Consider the following 11941-nt stretch of genomic DNA (forward strand, 5'->3'; position numbering starts at 1 on the left):
TCTTGCAACACCCAAGCTTGGTGAGTTCTCCAAGGGCAAGAGACCTCCTTACCTTACCGTGAAGGTGGAGAGCTGCCAAGCTTTATAGCCAGGGCCCTAAGTGCTGTGCAGGTCCCTCCATGGGAGAGCCTTTGCCTGCGATCTTCCTGTGTCTGCTTATTTAGAAAAACGTTTGAGTCAAGTGTTCCCCTGTTTAAGAGAGAGATACTGCTGCTTCTGGAGTGCAGTATTACTGTTGCATTCGGTAAGAGTGTTCTGACTAATGCTGCCTGCTTATATCATATTTCAAAACATGCAAACAAATCTGTGGCCTTTGCTCCTAGCAGAAGTGTCGTGTGGATCTAAACGGAGACGGGGAGACTGGCTGGTGGGAGGGGATCTGCAGACCAGCTAAACCATCCACTACTGAACAAGTAGATCAGGAGGTTTCTGAAGAGTGGAAGCTCTATGTCAGGCACGGCATTTCACTAGCACCGGACCCAACGGGGATCGGTATCCTTCAGTCCACCACTCAAATGCGGCAGCACCTTCAGGAGGAAGTGGCATTTATTAAGCAAATGCTGAGTAGCATTTGCAAAGTACATGAGACTGTTATCTCGGAAATTATTTACCAGAACGGAGAGTATCGATTCTCCACCTCCAGCATGCTGATTCTCAGGAAAGAGTTAAAATTGCAGCTGCAACCTCAAAACCTGCAGCTATTTGCATCTTTTTGTTGTGTCAGTGGTTTGCCTGATAAAGGAACCCTGACCTCCTCACCTGTAGAGGAAAGTCCAAAGATATCTTCAGAAGGTTTCAAGGTTGTTTACCAAAAAGCAGAAGTGCCAGAAACCCACACAGGGAGGCAGCCTGGGAATACAGGCCAAAAAAGATGTTGCAACACAGTGGAGGCCTCCGACTACCAGTAAGAGAGTACAGATCTCGACTCATAACTTTGCAATGCCCCTCAACCATTTGAAACCCCCGCTGAAGGATGTCTCCTTTGGGTGACATGAACTGAATCTTCCAGAATCTACGATTCAGTGCTATAGCTGCACTGCTTCCCGCAGACCCTCTGACGCTGAAGAAAATGACTTGCCTATTATCTTTTCTGTTAAAGCCTGGATTTCCTGTGCAGGGTAAGTCCTCATGTAAAAAAGCAGAGAAAATGCTTTAAAGAAGGAGGAGAATGTGCTCAGATTGCGAAGCAGCTGATCTAAAGGTAGCGAGACCCTTAGGGAACCCTGGGCCACAATAGTTGACATTTGAGGCAGGAAATAATGGTTTATTTAACTAACTGAACTGAAAACTGCTGGAGAATTTATACAAGGGAAACAGAAATAGTCAAAGGCAGATGTGAGGGCTAAAACTCCTGTGATCGTGGGAAATACTAAGAGATATTTCACATCTGGAAGTAGAAGTGTCCTCTGCTTTGTGGTTCATCTAAAAGACAGGTCAGGTGGGCAAGGGATCCCCTGGACGGTGTCCCTGCTTGCTCATCCACACAGCTTCTGGCAGAGTCTGCTGCTTCTCCGCACACTTTCCCTTCCAGCCACAGACCTGCCTTGACATTTCTGAGATACAACAGCACAATTCTTCAGCTAGGCTGTTCTGCTCCTAAGTATGCATATTTTTGCAAATGCTTCAGTAAAAATACTTTTGAACACATTTGCTAGTTAAAAGGGACCTTTCTGCTCAAATAATGGTCTTTTTTCAGAGGTTTTCTTCACTCTTCTTAGCAATATGCAGTAAACAGCGGGATTTTCACTTTCTGTGGTAGTGAATGATACCCAGGAGTTTGACTTTGCTAAAAGATCTGGCTACAGACACCAAGCTGAGAGAAGAAAACCTCTCTAAGTCGGACAATTTTAGTAACAGCAAAGGAAATGGAGAGAATGGCACAGGACAAAAGCATTCATTATTCATTGATTGATAGCCAGGGGAAAAAAGTCTGTGAGCAGTTTTTGGGTTTCACAAACCAAATCTGACTTTGGCAGAGCCTGGCTGGTCCCACGGCAGAGATCCCGTAGGTGAAGTGCTTGATCTGTGACCTCCTCCATCTTTGCCCAACAGGGACATTCCCCACAGCCCACTGTCTCTCCCCCTCCTCCCTCCAGCCATGCTGAGGGCCAAGAAGTCAGTGTTTCTGGACTGGAATCCATTATCTCAGCTGCACTTGAGCCCATCTAACAGGGAAAATGCCAGGTAGCCGTCCTTCTGCAGAGCAGTGACCTTCACCTCCTTCTCCAGCCCGCTGGGAGAGCAGTTAGACGAACGACAGTTTGGCTGCACTGCTGAAAGCCATGGCCTCAGGGCAACTAACTTGTTGTTGTTGTTGTTAGGTTTGCTTCCAGCCGAACGCTTCCCGGTCGGTTTCGTTGTGCAATTGTGCAAATTCTGATGCCAGCACAAAGAAGGGACAATGCAGAAGCCAGCGATGCAGGCAGAGCAGAGGTTGCTTCCCTCAGCAGCTGTGCTGGCATTGGCCATCCACAAATGCGTGCGGGCTGCCTGCTCCAGGAAAAGCTTGATGCAACCATGTCGAATGTAAAACCCTGTGAGGTGATTATTCAGACTCTCCTGCAATTCTGCACAAATCCTAGCATGGGCTTGCTCCTCCCTGTACTGCACTTTGCTCACTTTCTGCGTGCTGCATGCTTTTCAAATACTCACACGGCCGACCTGGAGGAGAGTGCTTCAACGGGGAATGAGTCTGTAACACTAAATCATCTCCCGCTGAGCCCCACCAAACCACTGCAACCTTGAACTATCGAACAACGGATTTTGTGCTGTTTATGTTGCCCAAAAGGCTACATTTCGAAACCTGAAATGTATGGATTGGGAGAGCTGACAACAATTCATTCTGCTCAAGCTGTTTAATAACGCTGCACAGGCCTTGTTTGAAAAGCTTACTTCCAAGGGGGGAAATTAACCAACCTCCAAACCAACTTCCTCCTCAGTTACGGTGAACAAAAAGTCTCCAAAATACTTAGAATCCAATGTAAGCTAACAAGTAAAGGAAATAAGTGTTAAAATTTTAACTCCTACTTGACGCTCTATTTGTAGTTCATCCAGTGGTAATGAGCCAGATTCTTGCCTGGCATAAATGGGCATAAATCCACTTAAGCCATGTAAGAATGTTGATTTATGCTTGCTGCAAATCTGACCTTTATTTCGGTATTTCATGGTAAGCTCCAATCCTCTTTGAACTGCTCATTTATTGGAATAGAATTAAATTTACCAAGGTATGCTCTGACAAAACAGCTTGCTTTTCCCTTAAATTCTTGTGTCAGGGATAAAATGGTGGCCTATTTCAATGTAGAACTGCTAATAAGATAGTTTTGTTGAAGGAAAGACAGAAATTATAGTATCATTCATTACAATGCTGCATGTTTTTTATTTCTCTCAGTTTCACCAAATCAGTAAAATATGCTCCACAAGTTACAAACTCCTTCTAGAAAATCTGAGATAAATCTGCAGAACAGAGGTTGAAATAAGTTTAGCTAACAAGCAATTGCGTAAAAGCTTAAATATGTGAAGCCAAACAACTTGCTGAGAGTGTATTGGAATGAATATAACCTTACATTTGCCTAACTGAAATTACATTGCTCCAAATGACCTTATGTTCTTTATGTCTAAGTCCACAATCCCTGCACCGCGGCTCAGCACACTGCACAAAGCCAGACTTACCAGAAGATGATAATCAAGAATTTATTTTATTAGTTTTAAATATAACACTCTCACTTTTTGACTGTGCTAACTGCATGGTAAGTACAGCTTATCCTCGGAGAGAACCATGCTGAGAAAATTACATGTGAGATTACACTACCGTGAAGTGCTCAGTGTGGGGGCTACACTCAAAAGACGGAGCTCATGCAGGAAGCAGCAGCCTGCTTGCTAAATTCTGTTTCACACAAGTAACCTCTTACGCTGCTGTTTTCAGTCTGCGCTAGCTTTTGATTGGCTTCCCGATGCTGACTGAAGTGTTAGTTTGCATTGAAATGTTTACAACCTGGCCACCAGGTAAAGACTTCTCCTCTAACATGACAGTACACCCATGGGGACTTGACATAGATACGTTAAGGTTGGTATGGACAAGGTATGAACAGCAATGTACAAGTGTGAAATCACCAAGAAACAACAAGAAGGGGCAAAGGAATGGTATGTGCAGCTCCTGAAGGCACATACCAAAACTGGGTCTGGAAAACCAAGGGCTGCCTCCTGGGAGGATCTCAGACTTACGTTGGAGGCAGTTTTTCCACAGCTCTGACTCCTAGCTGAACTTCAGATCTATACTGGAGCTAGCTTGTCTCCAGCCACATCTCCTAGGTGGATCTTGGACCTATGCTGCAGCTTTGTCTTCAGCCCCATCTCCTGGGTGAACCTATGTTGCAGCCTTGTTTCGAGCCTTGTCTCTGGTCCCATCTCCTGCTACTCCTGGATAGCCCCTGTTCCCGATTCTTTAATTTTGCCTTGTCTGGGACTGTTGATGGACTTTGTTATCAGTGTCCAGGTCTGTGTGCCATGTTTAGGGGCTGCACCCAGCTGGTGAAGGCACTGCCTGTGCTGGGTCACCCTTGGCTCCTGGCTTACACCACAGAGCCCTGTCCAGGCTATGTAGCCACACACATCTCCCTCCTCATACACATGAAAGAAGCAGTGAGAACAGCCTGTGAGAGAAAGTATGTGTGAAATCAGTGTAAAATAAAATAAACCTCCCCTTCAATGTGGTTTTGCACTGAACTTTGCTACATTAGCTGAACATAAGTGAAGGAAACAGTCAGGATAACACTCTGATCTGATAGAGAGGTGCAGGTTTTTCGGTGCCCTTGATTATGGAGCGTGTTCCTTGATAATATGCATCTTGGGGGGTGGGGGGTGCTTCGTAATTTGGGCACGAGTTTCTTCAAAGCAGGGAGAGGATGAGATGAAGAGGTGCAAGAGGCAGAGGAGCAGAATTTCAAGAAACAGTTCATTTTAGATTGCTTTCATTTGGCAGCTTATTATACGGTTTTTATTTTCATGTGTGATATAGTAGAGATCTGTAAAAAAAGCTGGGATGCTAACTTTCAGACGTGCCGTAGCCCCCCCAAAATGAAGGAGATCTTCAAATCAGGCTCTCAGCACTGTTTGGGAAATAAATCCAAATATTTCTCTCAGTGTTTGAAAAGAAGATTTTTTTGGCGCCAGAGCGACATGACAAAATGTGCAATCCGTCCAATCTGCTTCAGCCGCCACAACGATCTGCCACCGTGTGTGGCAAAGACGCATCGCTCCACTCTGCGGGCGCGTGTGACCACAAAGAGCCCCGCACCCTTCCAGTGCAACGGCCAGGCCTTTGGTACGCGCTGTCTGTTGCTCACCAGTCTCCCAGCAGCGTTCTGCGGAGAGGTCTGCTCCCAGCAGGCGTGGGGATGCGCTGCTGAGCCCCTCAGCGTTGTGCGCAGAGATGCCCGAGGAGCAGCCGACGTGGACACCAGTGTCTGGCTCCACGCAGGGCCACTGGCCGCGCAGGCTCCCAGTCCCGCTGCTGCTGCGATAAAGATGCGGCCGCCATCTGCTGTCACCCACCCAGGCCAACTCAGGGACCGTGAACTGGGAGTGAAGTCCCGTCGGGGGCCCTGTCTCCCCCTGCCCACCTGCGACTCCCGTGGGCTAGCACCTTCAGCCCTCGGCTTCGTCCTTCCTAGCGTTGCTCATGATTCTTACTGCCGATTTCTCTATCTCTTTGCTCCCAGGCAGGAAGAACAACCTCCCGTTGGCAGCCGCAGGACCTGGTGTGTGGCCAGGCAGCCAGCAGCGACACGGCACGATGTCCGGTTGGGGATGCCACCTGCCATGTGGCATGGGGATGGAGAGGGATCCCTCGTCAACGCAACTCGACAGCCAGCACGTGCACATCTGTGTCGGTGCACGTGTGTGTGCACCCACAGCTGCTCTGTAGTGCCAACTGTTGCTTCCTACGGACCCGAAATACCGTTTCCTCAGAGTCTGCATCCCGTGCAAATCCTTGGTCTCTTAGCTGGGAGCTCGGATGAAATGCAGATGGGGGGGATGTTCAGCATAGTTCCTAGGGCAGAGAGATCGCCAGCAGCGAATGATGGCTCTGCTGGAAGCGGCTTGCTGAACTGGGCCAGTTGTCTCTCAGTCCGGGTTTTCTTATTTGGGATGCTCTCCCCAGAGGCTTGTTTTTCTCCAGTGATCTAAATAAGCCTAATCCCACGGTGGAGCAAAGCCCTTGCTGCTTTGCAGTCTGTTTTACACGTGGTGTTTGAGGTCCTGTTAACTCTATAGTATCTGGGTGCTACGGCTGCTGTTCAACGTTTAAATCCTGCTTTTTCACATTTACTGTGATAGTGGGTTTCTTCATTGCCTTCTTTCTAGCAACTTTGGAAAGGAGGTTATTCTTGTTAAAGAATCCTTTCTTTGAATCTTATTTTCATAATTCTTATGAATATATTGCTTGTTTAAATAGATTGACCTACTGTCTATATATCCTTATACGACATATTTTAGAGGGGCTTTTTTGTCTATTTCCAATACACTTAGCTTTTTGGATTTTTGACATGTTTAAGCAACAGGCGCTTTCAAGACACTTTAGCTAACTGAACTACTGAATAAGCTGAACAGCTAAATTAAATATAAACATTTTCTTTTTTTCCATTCTTAATCTTCTTTCTTCTCTGGTTAAGAGAACGCTTTGCAAATAAAGCTGCTCCACCAGCTGGTGTTCTTCAGCACCACCATCCTCACCTCCTGGCAGACCTACTTGTTGTTCATGTAGAGGGTATTTTTCGCAAAGATTAGTATTTTCATCTGTAGTGTCCTGATTTCATAGGTGGTGGTCCACAGGCCCCAGTTCTTCACCCTTGTAATACAGCTCACCTATTGACTTTAGGGTACACTGCACGCTCGCAGGCAGTCACGGAGCGCTGCATGGCTGACTGCTTGGTGGGGCGCAACTCTGTGTCCAGACCTCTAGTCCAGAAAGTTTCGTAGCCTTTGTTTAAAGCATGAAGCTGAAAACTGTCCTGAAAAATCCAAGGCAGTTACTTGAAATCACTTTTAAGGACTAGGGAAGTTTATTCCTTGGCATCTTAAGTTTGTTTCTGTCCCCAGTGTACAGCAATGTAAAAGTGGTATTTTGTGATTGCTCTGGATTTGAAACATCTGCACTTTAGATGACTGATCATTTTGGATCATGTACAGAGGAATTCACATTCCCTGAATTTAGTTTGTCTGGCTTGCATTCGTGTGTCAGGAAGCTGTACCCCTTCCGCGACCAGCTAAGCCATTAAACAATGAGCTGCTCAACTTAAACCTCTCCCTCCGTTGCCACATTTAAGTACCTAGAAAAGAAACTACTGTCAGTGAGATTACTTTGCCTAGAATAAATCACGTCAGCCAAGCTCATTTCCAGCTCGGCTTGGCTAACTGCTCCTGTGTATAGCAGAAAAGCCACAGATGCCAGATACCTTGGTCTGAGAAAGACTTCTAACAGCGTCTCACATGACCTTGTGTCTCACAAGCAAGTCACAGAATAACACAAATGGATGAGTACACAACCGGGTGTAAATTGGACCCAGAGAATGTTTAGCAAGAGTACAATGTTACCTTGGCTGGACACATCAAGCAGAATTCTGCAGGAGCATCTCCGTAGCACCAATTTGATATTTTCATTAAATAATTTGGAGGGCAGAACAGGAAACTCGCTTACCAAAGCCACTGGCTGGGAGGGGCAGCAAGTGTTGGAGGATGGGGCTAGGATCTCAGTGAACTCAGCAAATGACAGTCGGGGAAAAGCAAGTGATTTGAAGGACACGCTTCCACTCTCGGCAGAATTACCAGCATCACAAATGCAGGCTGTGGAATCACTGGTCCGATAGCATCACCGTATAAACACACTTGGTGGTTAGCACAGGTCACAACCCAAACAGGAGTCAGCCATGCCACTACAAAAAAGGCAAACAGCACCGGGGGCTATAGAAAAAGGAATATTGTTTGCCAGGCAAATGAAGCTGTTCTTCTGTTACGCTCGGGGCTAGGAAACCTTCGGTTGGAGTATTGTATTCTGCTTTGGTTAGAATAGAGAATTCAGAGTTTTTATGAGGAAATGTGAGAGGAATCGGAATGGTTTGTCCTAGAGAAAGGGGAGACCCAGTGGGGGGCCCCTAAATATGTGCACTGTATTTCTAAGGGAGAAGGCAATAAAGTCATCTCATCTGCTGGAAAGGCTCAGTGGGCAACAGAGATCTGGGTTAGACTTTAGAAACGGTTTCCTCATGGTGCAGATGAAAAAAACAGCTAGAGAGATTACTGTGGAGTGTCACAGCCTTGGTTTCTGAGTTTTAAAGCGTAGATTGGACAACTATCTATCAGAAATTATCTAAATATAATTGATCCTGGTTTTTGGGCGGGAGGATGGAGACAGTTCCCATCCCTGTTTTTCTGATATTCCTGCCTGGAGCCAATGGTCATAGTTTAGACATCTAAGTCAGTTGTCTAAATTATACATTGTCAATACCAGCTAATTATCCTCCCGAGACTCTTGCTTTCCATTTCTGTTTAATAGACCTTTAGGAAAAAAATCTTAGCGCACTGTCAGTAATTCGAATGAGAAGCAGCTATAAAGTAGGCTGGAACCACGCTATGCAAACCTGTGTTTTCCAGGTCGCAGGCTTCTTTTGAGCACATACCGCCAGCTCTGCTCATGTTTAAAGAGGTTATGATCTGGAGACCTGTCTGCCAGACATCAGGAGGACTCCAGTGCATTTAGTGAAGGTTGTACCGGAACATCCATTTAACTTGCTGCAGAAAGGATGCTGGATGAAAAGGGGAAAGGAAAACACAGACGAATATTACTCATTCAGAAAATGCTAAAACTCCGGCTCTGAATAGCCTTTGATATTTGACCTCTGCAGACAGCCTGTAATTAAGACTCTAATCCTTTAAACACTCACACACACTTAACTTAAAGTTAATAGGATTAGTCACATGCCTGAAGTGTGCATGGCTGGGGCGAAAAACTGTTGTTGGGTACAGCTGATTACAAACTTGCAACACAGATACTTTCTGGTCGAATACTGTCTTGTATTTTCAAAGTCTTTTCTAAACAGTTCTAGTCCCAAGTAATGAAGATATTTATTAAAAATAAAACTCCAGTTCTTGCTTAAAAATATGTACACAAAAAATATAAATTGATCTGAACTTTTTCAGAGGCAGAAATTACCTGGTCTTGGGAGATTTGAGAGGAGGTACTTTGGGTTTCTGGAAGACGTGGGTTTAAATTCACTTACTTTTACGTTCTTTCAAAGCATTTTGAGATTAAACATGCACAGAATCAGACAGATCAGAGAGGTACAAAAAGAGGAAGAAACATTTTCTATCTTAATTTTTATTTCACAGAAATAACAGTTTGGCTTAAAAGCACGAAAGTTGTTTCTTCTCTTGACGCTGACAGACCGGCTGTACTTGGGGACCCTGGCAAGCTTAGTCTGGATCAATTCACCACACTGCAAACGTACGCAAAGCTTATGAAGAGTGAACACAATCTGGGAAGTGATTTAGGATACAAGGACAGAGCTGTAGGGCACACACTGCACGGAGGCCCCCATTTGTTGTTGCACATCTGCCAGAAAAAGCACCTGGCCCACACCAAGGCACTGCACGGACGTGTAACATAGGCTAGACCTAGGTCTGAGTGCTATGGGTGCGACCCGGGAATCCCGAAGCAGCTCAGCGTTGCTTGCTCCTGCCCCGTAAAATGCCCGCAGCATTCACTGGCACAGCACTATTACTCCTCCCTTTGGCCCCAAGACGGATGTAAATTCTCTCCGCTGAAGGACCTGCAGTATCGCAGGACTGTCATATGCAGGAAAAGGTAATGACTGTGATTAAAGGTGTCCACAAAGTGGCACGCAATAAACAACTGCAATGCCACCCCCTGGCCCGGCTGTAACTCCTCCTTCAGATACAGGGAGAGATTTCCTCCGCTCATCTTCAGGACTGCAGTCAGCAGAACAAAGACTGCATTTAGCCAAGTATTCCTGCCAACCCTAACATGGACCGAAGTGAGCAAACACGAAAGCCAAAGAGCAACAACCCTCGCTCTGCCAATATGTTGTTGTTCTGCAGGGATCTGAGTCATACTAAAAGGCCTCTCCAGGAAGGGCGCAGTGGAGATACAAGAAATTCAAGACGGAGCAGGGAAATTCTGATTAAAGAAGCATCACACCAGCGATGGGGCGGCAGATAAGACTACCAGAAAATGGCGTCGTATCCTTTTTGACAGCACCACAAGCGGTAACAGCATGCCAAAAATGAGGGAAAAATCGGTGAACCAAGTCTGCCTCTGAAGAGCGACTGACTGAAAGTCTTAAAATTAAAAAAATACGTAAACTGAAAATTTAAAGTAACACTATAAAGAGGGCAGAAAGGAGAAGAGGTGATCTAGGTCTGGGTCAGAAGTAAAGAGTCAGTGCAGTGTCTTACGGAGATCAGAATTAAAACGGGAAGAGCGAGCAGGATGAAGTTCTTACAGGACAAGGGGCTAAACCAGGCCCACGGCCCAGGAGAGAGCAGCAGGAGACTGGGGGGAGTGTCCACCCTGCACAGAGAGACGCCATGCAGAGACACCAGAGCCAGCACTACAGACGCGGCTTCAGATCTCCTGCAGTTCAACAGCTACAAAAGCCCTGCGAGTTAACTGGTGTGGTCCCTCACTCCAGTAAACTGTCCTGTTCCTCCCCGCAATGAGGGCCGCGCCGGGCGTCTTTCCACTGGGCTGCGACACGGCTTACGGCTACAGCCAGAAAGGAATTTCACACACAGAACAAACAAAGTGAGGGCAGCGAAGAGGCGAAGGAAGACTGGAAAGCGCAGGAACCTGGAGGAACTGAAAGTGGAGAGCGGTCAGCCAACAGCGATGTTAACGAAGAACTGATGTTAAAGAAACGAAGAAAAAGCAGCTTCCTTTCAGCGCCTGGGTTCCTCCGAGCAGCGGCGCGGGGCAGAGGGATTTTTGTCGGGCGGCCCTCAGCAGAACAGCCGACGGCCGAGGCCAGGGAGGAGCCCTCAGCCAGCCGGCATCCTCGCACCCTTCCCCAGGTCATCGCAGACTTGGAGAAACACACCGCCACACACACAGCACGCTCTGCTCGGCGCCTGCCAAGGTCAGTGCTACTCCTGGCCGAGGGGTCCCACTGACCCGGCGGCCTTCACACGGCCGCCACTCCCACGATGACGTCCCTCGCAGCCACGCGCTCCCACAGCGGCGTCCCCACGGCAGCGTCCCGCGCAGCCACGCACTCCCACGGCGGCATCCCTACGGTGACGTCCCGCGCAGCCACGCGCTCCCACGGCGGCATCCCCACGGCGGCGTCCCTCGCAGCCACGCACTCCCATGGCAGCGTCCCGCGCAGCCACGCGCTCCCACGGCGGCGTCCCCACAGCGACGTCCCTCGCAGCCACACGCTCCCACGTGCCGCTCGCTGCGCCCTGGCACCCTGCACAGGTGGCCACACACGCTCGACGCACACTCCTCCCTCGCCACGTGGCCGGCGCCGGGGAGCCCCTTCGAGCCCCCCCCCCCCCCCGCCACCGGTTGACACCAAGGACCGGGAGCGCGGGGTGAAGCGCTGGCGCGGCCCTGTACCAAGGCCCGGCCCAGCCCGGCGCGGTGCTTCCCGAGGCGCCGCTGAGGCAACCCCGCGGGGGCAGCACCGAGCGCCAGCCCCGGGCCCGCGGAGGGCGGCGGGCAGGGCGGGGGCGGCCCCAGGCGGGGGCTCATTAGGCCGCGTCCGCCGGCCCCGCCGCTGCTCCGGGGCTCCCCGTCAGGCGCAGCCGCCGCAGCCGCCCCTCCCCCGACGGACGCGCGTCACGAGGGAAGTGACGCGCGGGCAGTGTGACGCCGGCGCGAGGCGAGGTGATATAAAGGGTAGGCGACGGCGGCCGGAAGCGAGCG

At 48.6% G+C, this 11941-nt stretch overlaps 1 long non-coding RNA gene across 1 annotated transcript; it reads left to right on the plus strand.

Annotated features, from left to right (window-relative positions):
• The first annotated feature begins 926 nt into the window (after positions 1-926).
• Positions 927-6642, plus strand: LOC142361959 (uncharacterized). The gene is made up of 2 exons (XR_012764549.1): positions 927-1118; positions 5718-6642. It is a non-coding gene; the product is annotated as an uncharacterized LOC142361959 (long non-coding RNA).
• The last annotated feature ends 5299 nt before the right edge of the window (positions 6643-11941 follow it).

Source organism: Opisthocomus hoazin, chromosome 7, assembly GCF_030867145.1.
Source record: "Opisthocomus hoazin isolate bOpiHoa1 chromosome 7, bOpiHoa1.hap1, whole genome shotgun sequence".
NCBI classification, from domain to species: domain Eukaryota; kingdom Metazoa; phylum Chordata; class Aves; order Opisthocomiformes; family Opisthocomidae; genus Opisthocomus; species Opisthocomus hoazin.